The sequence below is a fragment of the Schistocerca serialis genome, chromosome 12, assembly GCF_023864345.2.
Source record: "Schistocerca serialis cubense isolate TAMUIC-IGC-003099 chromosome 12, iqSchSeri2.2, whole genome shotgun sequence".
NCBI lineage: Eukaryota > Metazoa > Arthropoda > Insecta > Orthoptera > Acrididae > Schistocerca > Schistocerca serialis.
The window spans coordinates 17,598,843-17,613,293 of NC_064649.1; the positions used below are offsets into that span (position 1 = coordinate 17,598,843).

General features: G+C 46.8%; 1 protein-coding gene and 1 pseudogene across 3 annotated transcripts in view; both read right to left on the bottom strand.

Annotated features, from left to right (window-relative positions):
* The window catches only part of LOC126428105 (uncharacterized), an 857,744-nt gene that overhangs the window by 704,835 nt on the left and 138,458 nt on the right, over window positions 1-14,451 (bottom strand). The gene's annotated exons all lie outside the window — the stretch shown is intronic.
* LOC126428484 (5S ribosomal RNA) lies at window positions 2,589-2,706 on the bottom strand (annotated as a pseudogene).

The window sequence follows — 14,451 nt, forward strand, 5'->3', positions numbered from 1 at the left end:
TTTTTTTTGGCGGGGGTGGGGAGGGGGAGGGGTGTCTTCAGACTGGTTCGGACCCGCCACGAATTTCTCTCCAGTTCCAACCTCTTCATCTCGGAGCAGTACTTGCAACTTGCGTCCTCACTTGTTAGCTGAATGTATTGTAATCTGTTATGAAAGTCTCTTCGGGTTTGCTGCCGGATCCTAAAATCAACATGACTCGATATTTCGGCGATCCAACTGGTCGCCATCTTCAGGAAAATGCTGCTTCTGCTGATGAGTCCCGCTGAGAACTGACGCCAGGTTGCAAATCGACGTCCTATATAGGCCACCGTTCAGTACACGGCGCATGCGCCGCCCATCACGGATTCTGCCTTCCAAGACAGGGAGGTGGCGCCGCCCTTAGTGAAACACTGCTGGCAACGATATATCGCACTCAGGGCCGCACCGAAGAACGTTCAGTTTTGATGCGAAATAATTCAGGATTCCACGTGTTGCTAAGAGGAAATCCATTGTCTCTGTTGATTAAATTATCAGCCAACCCAATTTCAATCGCCTCTTTATAAACACTGTTCCAAAAACCGGAAATGTTGGCAACCACAACAGTTTCCTCAAATTTCATTTTGTGTCCCTCATTTAGGCAGTATTCTGCTACCGTCGATTTTTCCTGTGAAGAACACAGTTGACAGTGACAGAACAGTGTCAGGAAAAGAATGAAGGGACAGTGCCAGAGGGAGAGAGTAAAGATAAGGAGATAATGGAAGTGGGTGAGAACCAGTGATAATGAGAGACGAAATGTGTGACAATGACCACGAGGAAGAGAGAAATGGCTTAGAAGAGACAGAAGCAGTGGGAAGGAATGAATGAGACAGTAGCAATAAGAGAGAGTAAGTGGGAGACAGTTAGAGGAGACAGTAGTAGTAGCACTGAACGGAGGAGACACAAAGAGATAATGACAATTAGTTGGGAGGAATGAGTGGGTGCAAAAGGGCAACTGAGAGTGGATGGTTACGAGCGACTTACAGTACTTGTGAACTAAACTAAACTCCATCCGAATAGGTCTTGGAAGGTCCAACGGGACCGACCGGCCGCCGTGTCATCCTCATTCCACAGGCGTCACTGGATGCGGATATCTACATTTACATCTACATCCATACTCCGCAAGCCACCTGACGGTGTGTGGCGGAGGGTACCTTGAGTACCTCTCTCGGTACTACCTTCTATTCCAGTCTCATATTGTTCGTGGCAAGAAGGATTGTTGGTATGCCTCTGTGTGGGCTCTAATCTCTCTGATTTTATCCTCATGGTCTCTTCGCGAGATATACGTAGGAGGGAGCAATTCACTGCTTGACTCCTTGCTGAAGGTATGTTCTCTGTACCGATCTACTGAGTATCTCTCCTGCAGAGTCTTCCACTGGAGTTTATCTGTCATCTCCGTAACGCTTTCGAGATTACTAAATGATCCTGTAACGAAGCGCGCTGCTCTCCGTTGGATCTTCTCTATCTCTTCTTTCAACCCTATGTGGTACGGATCCCACACTGGCGAGCAGTATTCAAGCAGTGGGTGAACAAGCGTACTGTAACCTACTTCCTTTGTTTTCGAATTGCATTTCCTTAGGATCCTTCCAATGAATCTCAGTCTGGCATCTGCTTTACCGACGATCAGCTTTATATGATCATTCCATTTTAAATCACTCCTAATGCCTACTCCCAGATAATTTATGGAATTAATTGCTTCAAGTTGCTGACATGCTATATTGTAGCTAAGTGATAAGGGATCTTTCTTTCTATGTATTCGCAGCACATTACACTTGTCTACATTGACATTCAATTGCCATTCCGTGAACCATGCGTCAATTCGCTGCAGATCCTTCTGCATTTCAGTACAATTTTCCATTGTTACAACCTCTCGATATACTATAGCATCATCCGCAAAAAGGCTCAGTGAACTTCCGATGTCATCCACAAGGTCATTTATGTATATTGTGAATAGCAACGGTCTTACTACACTCCCCTGCGGCACACCTGAAATTACTCTTACTTCGGAAGACTTCTCTCCATTGAGAATGACATGCTGCGTTCTGTTATCTAGGAAATCTTCAATCCAATCACACAATTGGTCTGATAGTCCATATGCTTTTCCTTTGTTCATTAAACGACTGTGGGGAACTGTATCGAACGCCTTGCGGAACCCGTGTCTATGGCCCTGTGAATCTCGTGGACGAATAGCGCTAGCTGGGTTTCACACGATCGTCTTTTTCGAAACTCATGCTGATTCCTACAGAGTAGATTTCTAGTCTACAGAAAAGTCATTACACTCGAACATAATACGTGTTCCAAAATTCTACAACAGACGTTAGAGATATAGGTCTATTGTTCTGCACATCTGTTCGACGTCCCTTCTTGAAAACGGGGATGACCTGTGCCCCTTTCAAATCCTTTGGAACGCTACGTCTTCTACAGATCTACGGTACACCGCTGCACGAAGGGGAGAGGTTCATGTGGTCAGCACACCGCTCTCCCGGCCGTATGTCAGTTTCCGAGACCGGAGCCGGTACTTCTCAGTCGAGTAGCTCCTCAGTTTGTCCCCCAAGGGCTGAGTGCACCCCGCTTGCCAACAGCGCTCGGCAGACCGGATGGTCACCCATCCAAGTGCTAGCCCAGCCCGACAGCGCTTATCTTCGGTGATCTGACGGGAACTGGTGTTACCACCGAGGCAAGGCCGTTGGCTGCAGTACTACTGGGTGTGAGCGAGTGAAGCTTGTGTGAGTGAGAGGTTTGTTGCGTGTTAAAAAGAATGCGAATATGTATGCATGTCAAAATTTTTGGGGACATTTTTAAAGTTGCTGAGGAAGTTAGAACGAGGCAGCTTATATCCTACTTTTCAGTCAGGTTTTATTTTGTTAAATTGGAGCATATCAACCTATTTTGTACTCCAATAGGATCATTTTTCTGCTGTACAGTTTGGGTTAAAATGTAGCAATAAAACTGGACAGATGTTATATGGAATGTTTTGTTCGAATTGCCGTACGCTCCCACCTCCTAAATATTTACCAATCCTCCTGAAACCCCTCCAAGTTATTCAACGTGGTTATATTTTTCTGCTTATGTGGGATTTCTGTCTCTGGACCTCGTATTTGAGGTACGTGACCAGACTACTGGACCCAAGTGACAAAAGCATTGTAGTTGAATAGCCTCGCTCTTCACTCTCAGCTGGATCTGACTAAAGCGCACAGAAAGCGCGGCACGTCGAGGCAGAATAGAATGGTACCTCTAGTGGTGCCAGCTCGCCTGTTTCTCTGAGCCGCATTGAGATGCTAATCCCAGCACGCCGTTACCGTGTTTGCTCTCGAAAGCTAATGCAGTACTCAATGCAAACACAGACACACACACACACACACACACACACACACACACACATACACAGACACAGACACAGACACACACACACACACACACACACACACACAAGCACGCGCGCGCGCGCGGCTGTGTGTACAAGGTTATTCAGCTGCTCCTACCGATGTGTTTTATGCAACCCGCAGTGCCTCCAAACACTGCGTGCAAGATTTTCATATTGTCTCCCTCTCAATAAATGGCTCTGAGCACTACGGGACTAAACAGCTATGGTCATCAGTCCCCTAGAACTTAGAACTACTTAAACCTAACTAACCCAAGGACAACACACAACACCCAGTCATCACGAAGCAGAGAAAATCCCTGACCCCGCAGGGAATCAAACCCGGAACCCCGTGCTCGGGAAGCGAGAACGCTACCGCGAGGCCACGAGCTGCGGACTCCCTCTCAATACACAAACTGTTAGGCCTACAGGAAAAAGGTAGGAAATTTAATGGACAAATATATTATACTAGAACTAACATGTGACTGCATTTTCACGCAATTTGGGTGCATAGATCCTGAGAAATCAGTTACCAGAACAACCACCTCTAGCCGTAAAAACGTCCTTGATACGCCTTGGCATTGAGTCAAACAGAGCTTGGATGGCGTGTACAGGTAAATCTGCCCATGCAGCTTCAACACGATACCACAGTTCATCAAGAGTAGTGACTGGCGTACTGTGACGAGCCAGTTCCTCGGCCACCATTGACCAGACGTTTTCAATTGGTGAGAGATGTGGAGAATGTGCTGGCCAGGGCAGCAGTCGAACATTTTCTGTATCCAGAAAGGCCCGTACAGGACCTGCAATATGCGGTCGTGCATTATCCTGCTAAAATGTAGGGTTTCGCAAGGATCGAATGAAGGGTAGAGCCACGGGTCGTAACACATCTGAAATGCAACTTCCACTATTCGAAGTGCCGTCAATGCGAACAAGAGATGACGGAGACGTGTAACCAATGGCAGCCCATACCATCACGCCGGGTGATACGCCAGTATGGCGAAGATCAATACACGCTTCCAATGTGCGTTCACCGCAATGTCACCAAACACGCATGCGACCAACATGATGCTGTAAACAGAACCTGGATTCATCCGAACAAATGACGTTTTGCCCTTCGTGCACCCAGGTTCGTCGTCGAGTACACCATCGCAGGCGCTCCTGTCTGTGATGCAGCGTCAAGGATAACCGCAGCCATGGACTCCGAGCCGATAGTCCATGCTGCTGCAAACGTCGTCGAACTGTTCGTGCAGATGGTTGTTATCTTGCAAACGTCCCCATCTGTTGACTCAGGGATCGAGGCGTGGCTGCACGATCCGTTACAGCCATGCGGATAAGATGCCTGTCATCTCGACTGCTAGTGATACGAGGCCGTTGGGATGCAGCACGGCGTTCCGTATTACCCTCCTGAACCCACCGATTCGATATTCTGCTAACAGTCATTGCATCTCGACCAGCGCGAGCAGCAATTTCGCGATACGATAAACCGCAATCGCGATAGGCTACAATCCGACCTTTATCAAAGTCGGAAACATGATGGTACGCATTTCTCCTTCTTACACGAGGCATCACAGCAACGTTTCACCAGGCAACGCCGGTCAACTGCTGTTTGTGTATGAGAAATCGATTGGAAACTTTCCTCAGATCAGCACGTTGTATTTGGCGCCACCGTTGCCAAGCTTGTGTGAATGCTCTGGAAAGCTAATCATTTGCATATCAATGCATCTTCTTCCTGTCGGTTAAATTTCACGTGTGTAGCACGTCATCTTCGTGGTGTAGCAATTTTAATGGCCTGTTGTGTAAGTCCAGCAAAAATGTATCCCCGTACAAAATTTAAGTACATTAAATGTATGTGTGTATGTTTATGGATTTAGTGTATTCAATATTGTGATTATTAGCGCTCTTGCTGAAATAGTAACAAGCAGCTTTGACACGCCCATTGTAAGCAAGAAACGGACGAAAATACCCTAGCATTGGCGATGTTTTAACTGTGTAAAACGAAACTTGTACAGTTACAAAGAAACTGCATTTCAGTAGTTGCACACGGAGCACCAGTACTAATAAAACATTTACAGTCACTGATGACATGCAGGAGCAAACGGGGAATGTGGTTGGAGACTTAAGTTTCTCCCGGCGCATACAATGTTCAAATAACTAACGGGATTGCAGCCGGGTGACGTAGTTGTAACGGCGATATTTCGACAGGAGCACACCCTGTCATTTTGAAGACATAACTGAAGTAAGTAAGCACTGTGAAAGGGAATTTAAAAACCCCGATTTACGGAGAAACTACAGAAAGGTAGTGAAATTAATAACTAACGGGTGAGGTAGCATTAACTCGGTCTCCCGGTTTCTTTGACAGAGGAGAGAGCAGGATTCCATGCAGAATTTAAGAAAAAAACACCAACTCTATTCACAAGATTACTTGCTAATTTAATTTCAACTGCTTCCTTAGTAACACTATCCCAGTATCAGAAGCTGCGACATAGTCGGGAATTGAACAGTGACCCAAATACAAAATAAATTTCCTTTACTTTACGTGTATTTTCACAAATTTTTTGTCATCAGGCTACCGGTTTCGGTCTATAATGTATACAGATCTGAAGATGGTCATTATATGTGGCTGTATGTATTTTCTTTAATGTCGTTTGTTGTTAGCAACATTAGCCTATTCCCAAGAGTTAGCAGCTTTCACTCAGTTAACACTAGGCAGAAATCAAATCTGCATGTGGAATGCACTTCCTTGACTCTTCTGCAGAAAGGAGTGCAGTGTTCTGCTGCATCCATTTTCAATAAGCTACCACAAGAACTCAAAAATCTTAGCAGTAGCCCAAACTCTTTTAAGTCTAAACTGAAGAGTTTCCTCATGGCTCACTCCTTCTATTCTGTCGAGGAGCTCCTGGAAGAGCTAAAAAATTAAGCAAATTCCAGTGTTACATTGTTGATTTTCTTCATTTAAACTTACGAATTGTCACCTGAATATGTTTTTTTATATTTCATTTTATTTGTTTCTAATATCGTGTTATAATTTCATGTATTGACTCTTTCCATGACCATGGAGACTTCTCCTCAATTCGGTCCCACGGAACAATAAATAAATAAATAAATAAAAATAAATAAATAGACCTAAACAGGTAGCCTGATGGCAATACGTTAGTGACCATAGATGTAAAACAAAGGAAATACTACCCCAGTAGCTGAAAGTGCCTGCCAGAATTTCCGTATTATTATATTCCATAGGATGACCGGCGCCCCAAGACGACGTTGCGCAGTGTTAACAACAGCAAATCAGCCATTCTGCGTAGAGTTCTGCTCTGTCCCTCTTGTCAAAAAGCCGACGGACAGTATTAATGCTACCTCACCCGTTGGTTATTAATTTCACTATCGGTAACTTATGACCTCGGTCGTGTGTGTGATCTTTTTGCAGCTTCTCTGCAAACTGAGGTTTTAAATTCCCTTGCACGTCGCTTACTTACTGCAGTTACGCCTTTTGAAAATGGCAGGATGTACTCTTGTCGAAATATTGGCGATTGTCGATCACGTCGCCCGGTTGAACTCCCTTAAATTATTCGAACGTGATCGGTACTACTCCGGAACAATCAGTGCAGTGGGGACATGTATCGGTTTGAAACATTTACACCCTTCGTACCTCATCAGATTAGTGAGAGTTAGTATTCCATTCATGAAAATGTTTTTAGAACGGGAAGTACTACTGAACGATAGCGTCTGTCACAGTGTTCTACGCGGTACTCGCAGCCCCATTTCTGTGGGACGTTGTAATCGGGAGTGAACAGCAGGGTCTATCCAAGCCTACAATGCCGCAATGTGACTTTTTATTGAAATACACTACTGGCAATTAAAACAGCTACACCACGAAGATGACGTGCTACAGACGCAGATTTCAACCCACAGGAAGAAGATGCTGTGATATGCAAATGATTAGCTTTTCAGAGCATTCACACAAGGTTGGCCCCGGTGGCGACACCTACAATGTGCTGACGTGAGGAAAGTTTCCAACCGATTTCGCATACAAAAACTGCAGTTGACGGGGGTTGCCTCGTGAAACGTTGTTGTGATGCCTCGTGTAAGGAAGAAAAATGAGTACCATCACGTTTCCGACTATGATAAAGGCCGGATTGTAGCCTATCGCGATTGCGGTTTATCGTATCGCGACACTGCTGCTCGCGTTGATCTAGATCCAGTGACTGATGGCACAATATGGAATCAGTGGCTTCAGGAGGGTAATACGGAACGCCGTGCTGGATCCCAACGGCCTCGTATCACTACCAGTCGAGATGACGGGCATCTTATCCGCATGGCTGTAACGGATCGTGCAGCCACGTCTTGATCCCTGAGTCAACAGGTGGGGACGTTTGCAAGACAACAACCATCTGCACGAACAGTTCGACGACTTTAGCAGCAACATGGACTATCAGCTCGGAGACCGTGGCTGCGGTTACCCTTGACGCTGCATCACAGACAGGAGCGCCTGCGATGGTGTGCTCAACGACGAACCTGGGTGCACGAATGGCAGAACGTCATTTATTCAAAATGGTTCAAATGGCTGTGATCACTATGGGACTTAACATCTGAGGTCATCAGTCCCATAGAACTTAGAACTACTTAAACCTAACTAACCTAAGGACAGCACACACATCCATGCCTTAGGCAGGATTCGAACCTGCGACCGTAGCGGTCGCGCGGTTCCAGACTGAAGCGCCTAGAACCACTCGTCCACACTGGCCGGCATCATCTTTTCGGATGAATCCAGGTTCTGTTTACAGCATCATGATGACCGCATCCGTGTTTGGCGACATCGCGGTGAACGCACATTGGAAGCGTGTATTCGTCATCGCCATACCGGCATATCACCCGGCGTGATGGTATGGGGTGCCATTGGTTACACGTCTCGGTCACCTCTTGTTCGCATTGACAGCACTTTTAACAGTGGACGTTACATTTCAGATGTGTTACGAACGGCGGCTCTACCCTTCATTCGATCCCTGCGAAACGCTACATTTCAGCAGGATAATGCACGACCGCATGTTGCAGGTCCTGTACGGGCCGTTCTGGATAAAGAAAATGTTCGACTGCTGCCCTGGCCAGAACATTCTCCAGATCTCTCTCCAATTGAACACGTCTGGTCAATGGTGGCCGAGGAACTGGGTCGTCAGAATACGCCATTCAGTACTCTTGATGAACTGTGGTATCGTTTTGCCCAGGTGTATCAAGGAGGAGGAGGATATTGTTCTTGGGATCTATGCACCCAAATTGCGTGAAAATGTAATGTCATGTCAGTTCTAGTATAATCTATTTGTCCAATGAATACCCGTTTATCATCTGCTTTTCTTCTTGGTGTAGCAATTTTAATGGCCAGTAGTGAAGAAACTTGTGAGAGGGGCGTTCAGTAAGTAATCCAGCATACTTTTTCCTTGCAGGATGTGAAATGAAATACCTTTCAGCCTTCTAGTTTCCAAACTTACTTTATTTGTCTCCAATTTTAGGCGATTTACTACGCCATCTTCAGTCCCCTGAACGACGTGTTAGAAGGTTCTGGTCAAAACAGAGATCAGCAGTACTGCTTGCTTTAGTGATCTCTTGAATCATCATCTGCCGGCAAATGATACCAATGTTGCTGTCCCCTGTTTCGATCAGAAGCAAGGTTGAATCTTGCTACAAGTCGGTCAGGGGCCTGAAGATTGCGTAGTAGATCGCCGAAACTGGTAGCCAAATAAAATAAGTTTGTAAAGTAGAAGGCTGAAAGCTAAAGTGGTAGCCAAATAAAATAAGCATAGAAAGCAGACGGCTCAAAGGTGTTTCAATTCACATCCTGCATGGAACAACCGAGTCTCGCAAGGATCTCTCAAAAGATGGACGTACAGATACTTTCTTCTTAGCTAATTTCGGTTGAAAAGTATGGAATTTGTTGTGGGACATCATGGAATAGTCCCGCTTCAGCACCTATAGTTTCATGAAGACCTCTGGCGTGCCACAGGGGAGTGTTATGGGACCACTGCTTTTCACAATATATGTATATAAATGACCTAGTACACAGAGTCGGAAGTTCCATGCTGCTTTTCGCAAATGATGCTGTAGTATACAGAGAAGTTGCAGCATTATAAAATTGCAGCGAAATACAGGAAGATCTGCAGCGGAGAGGCACTTGGTGGAGGGACTGGTAACTGACCCTTAACATAGACAAATGCAATGTATTGGGAATACAGAGAAAGAAGGGTCCGTTACTGTATGATTATATGATAGCGGAACAAACACTGGTAGCAGTTACTTCTGTAAAATATCTGGCAGTGTACGTGCGGAATGATTTGAAGTGGAATGATCATATAAAATTAATTGTTGGTAAGGCTGGTGCCAGGTTGAGATTCGTTGGGATAGTCTTTAGAAAATGTGGTCCATCAACGAAGGAGGTGGCTTCCAAAACACTCGTTCGACCTATACTTGAGTATTGCTCATCAGTGTGGGACCCGTACCAGGTCGGGTTGACAGAGGAGATAGAGAAGATCCAAAGGAGAGCGGCGCGTTTCGTCACAGGGTTATTTGGTAAGCGTGATAGCGTTACGGAGATGTTTAGCAAACTCAAGTGGTAGACTCTGCAAGAGAGGCGCTCTGCATCGCGGTGTAGCTTGCTCGCCAGGTTTCGAGAGGGTGCGTTTCTGGATGAGGTATCGAATATATTGCTTCCCCCTACTTATACATCCCGAGGAGATCACGAATGTAAAATTAGAGTGATTCGAGCGCGCGCGGAGCCTTTCCGGCAGCCCTTCTTCCCGCGAACCATACGCGACTGGAACAGGAAAGGGAGGTAATGACAGTGGCACGTAAAGTGTCCTCCGCCACACGCCGTTGGGTGGCTTGCGGAGTATAAATTTAGATGTAAATGTACATGTAGATAGCGGGCGGCGCTATACGCAGCTTTCAAAATGGCGTCTGTAACGGAGGTGAATTCAAAGCAGAATGCTATCACTGAGTTTCTTATCTAGGAAAATCAAAGCATCGCAGATATTCGTAGGCGCCTGCAGAATGTCTAGGGAGACCGGTCAGTGGACAAAAGCACGGTGAGTCGTTGTGCAGAGACGTCTGTCATCATCGCAACAATGTCGCGAAAACCTGTCCGATCTCTAACGTGCCCGCCGGCCGCACGCAGGTGTGACCCCTGCAGTGTTGGAACGTGCGAACACTCTCGTTTGATAGGGCAATCACAAGCAAACCACCTCGCTGCAAGAGGCTGCGCACGCCAGAGGGGCTGACAAAATTTCATTGGACTGTTCTTCCTCATCCACCCTCGAGCCCGGATCTCGCACCTCCCAAATTCCATCCGTTTGCCCCAAGGAAGGATGCACTCCGCGGCAAGCGGTACTCGTACGTGGATAATGTCGAACTTGGAGATGCAGCAAGGCGTTGATTCTGACGACGACCAGTAGAATAGTACATCTACATCTACATTTATGCTCCGCAAACCACCCAACGATGTGTGGCGGAGGGCACTTTACGTACCACTGTCATTACCTCCCTTTACTGTTCCCGTCGCGTATGGTTCGCGGGAAGAACGACTGACGGAAAGCCTCCGTGCGCGCTCGAATCTCTCTAATTTTACATTCGTGATCTCCTCGGGAGGTACAAGTAGGGGGAAGCAATATATTCGATACCTCATCCAGAAACGCACCCTCTCGAAACCTGGACAGCAAGCTACACCGCGATGCAGACCGCCTCTCTTGTAGACTCTGCCACTTGAGTTTGTTAAACATCTCCGTAACGCTATCACGGTTACCAAATAACCCTGTGACGAAACGCGCCGCTCTTCTTTGGATCTTCTCTATCTCCTCCGTCAACCCGACCTGGTACGGATCCCACACTGATGAACAAAAGTATAGGTCGAACGAGTGTTTTGTAAGCCACCGCCTTTGTTGATGGACTACATTTTCTAAGGACTCTCCCAATGAATCTCAACCTGGTACCCGCCTTACCAACAATTAATTTTATATGATCATTCCACTTCAAATCGTTTCGCACGCATACTCCCAGATATTTTACAGAAGTAATTGCTACAAGTGTTTGTTGCGCTATCATATAATCATAAAGTAAAGGGTCCTTCTTTCTATGTATTCGCAATACATTACATTTGTCTATGTTAAGGGTCAGTTGCCACTCCCTGCACCAAGTGCCTATCCGCTGCAGATCTTCCTGGGTTTCGCTACAGTTTTCTAATGCTGCAACTTCTCTGTATACTACAGCATCATCCGCGAAAAACCGCATGGAACTTCCGACACTATCTACTAGGTCATTTATATATACATTGTGAAAAGCAATGTTCCCATAACACTCCCCTGTGGCACGCCAAAGGTTACTTTAACGTCTGTAGACGTCTCTCCATTGAGAACAACGTGCTGTGTCCTGTTTGCTAAAAACTCTTCAATCCAGGCACACAGCTGGTCTGATATTCCGTAGGCTCTTACTTTGTTTATCAGGCAACACTGCGGAACTGTATCGAACGCCTTCCGGAAGTCAAGGAAAATAGCATCTACCTGGGAGCCTGTATCTAATATTTTCTGGGTCTCGTGAACAAATAAAGCGAGTTGGGTCTTACACGATCGCTGTTTCTGGCATATATGTTGATTCCTACAGAGTAGATTCTGGGTTTCCAGAAGTGACATGATACGTGAGCAAAAAACATGTTCTAAAATTCTACAACAGATCGACGTCAGAGATATAGGTCTAAAGTTATGCGCATCTGCTCGACGACCCTTCTTGATGACTGGGACTACCTGTGCTCTTTTCCTATCATTTGGAACCTTCCTTTCCTCTAGAGACTTGCGGTACACGGCTGTTAGAAGGGGGGCAAGTTCTTTCGCGTAGCACGCAGACATAGAGGCCCTCCCAGGCTGCCACATTGAACATAGGGCTTCGTAGCCAAAAGAGTGGGGAATAGTAAACGATTCATCGGAATCCTGAATAAAAACAACCTGTTTTCAGAGAAGAAAAAGTGTTACATTACCTACCGAAATCCAGTCGTTAATTTTGATAGGGACTGGTGCGTTTGCCGCGTGTGTACACGGGCTCGTGCGTATGCTGCTCCACACCCGAGACGCGTGACCGCGGATTTGGCGCACCGCGGTCCAGCATTACGGCCTCCAATTAGCGAGCAGTGGCCGGTGCGCACTCGCCCTTAATTGCGCGGTTACTGAGCCAACTGTGCGGCCACCCGGACAGGGTTGGACTGCCATTTGGCGCCGCTCTCCGCGCAACGCCTCCATCTGGCTCAGCGTAGCCAGACTGCGATGCGTTGCGCTTCCCGTGGACGAGCCGGAAGTTCTGCTACCGCACCGAGCTTTTGTGCGCTGTGCCATATACAGCTTGTTTCAGAAGAAATACACTACTGGCCATTAAAATTGCTACACCAAGAAGAAATGCAAATGATAAACGGGTGTTCATTGGACAAATATACTATACTAGAACTGACATGTCATTACATTTTCACGCAGTTTGGTTGCGTAGATCCTGAGAAATCAGTACCCAGAACAACCACCTCTGGCCGTAATAACTGCGTTGATACGCCTGGGAATTGAGTCAAATAGAGCTTGGATGACGTGTGCAGGTACAGCTGCCCATGCAACTTCAACACGATACCATAGTTCGTCAAGAGTAGTGACTGGCGTATTGTGACGAGCCAATTGCTCGACCACAATTGACCAGACGTTGTCAATTGGTGAGAGATCTGAAGAATGTGCTGGCCAGGGCAGCAGTCGAACACTTTCTGTATCCAGAAAGGCCCGTACAGGCCCTGCAACATGAGGTCGTGCATTATCCTGCTGAAATGTAGGGTTTCGCAGGGATCGAATGAAGGTTAGAACCACGGGTCGTAACACATCAGAAGTGTAACGTCCACTGTTCAAGGTGCCGTCAATGCGAACAAGAGGTGACCGAGACGTGTAACCTATGGCACCCCATACCATCACGCCGGTAAGGGGATGACGAATACACACTTCCAATGTGTGTTCACCGTGATGTCGCCAAACATGGGTGTGACCATCATGATGCTGCAAAAAGAACTTGGATTCATCCGAAAAAATGATGTTTTGCCATGCGTGCACCCAGGTTCGTCGTTGAGTACACCATCGCAGGCGCTCCTGTCTGTGATGCAGCGTCAAGGGTAACCGCAGCCATGGTCTCCGAGCTGATAGTCCATGCTGCTGCAAACGTCGTCGAACTGTTCGTGCAGATGGTTGTTGTCCTGCAAACGTCCCCATCTGTTGACTCAGGGACCGAGACGTAGCTGCACGATGCGTTACAGCCACGCGGATAAGATGCCTGTCATCTCGACTGCTAGTGATACGAGGCCGTTGGGATCCAGCACGGCATTCCGTATTACCCTCCTGAACCCACCGATTCCACATTCTGCTAACAGTCATTGGATCTCGACCAACGCGAGCAGCAGTGTCCGTTACGATAAACCGCAATCGCGATAGGCTATAATCCGATCTTTATCAATTCGGAAACGTTATGATACGCATTTCTCCTCCTTACACGAGGCATCACAACAACGTTTCACCAGGGAACGCCGGTCAACTGCTGTTTGTGTATGAGAAATCGGTTGGAAACTTTCCTCATGTCAACACGTTGTAGGTGTCGCCACCGGCGCCAACCTTGTGTGAATGCTCTGAAAAGCTAATCATTTGCATACCATAGCATCGTCTTCCTGTCGGTTAAATTTCGCGTCTGTAGCACGTCATCTTCGTGGTGTAGCAATTACTAAATACTTCCGGCGGTGGTACTACAGACTAATTCGAATAAAACATTTAGTATAAGATCAAATTTTTATTGATTATTGATATACAGCTGCTTACCGAGACGAGTTTTAATTCTGGTTATTGGTACTCCAGCTACTGTGGCTTCATTTATTGACTCCCATTTTCGGTTTCAAGTTACCCGCCAGGGTAGTCGAGAGTGCTAACGCGCTGCTTCCTGGACTCGGGTAGGCGCGCCGGTCCCCCAGATCGATTCCGCCCGGCGGATAAACGACGAGGGCCGATGTGCCGGCCAGCCTGGATGTGGTTTTTAGGAGG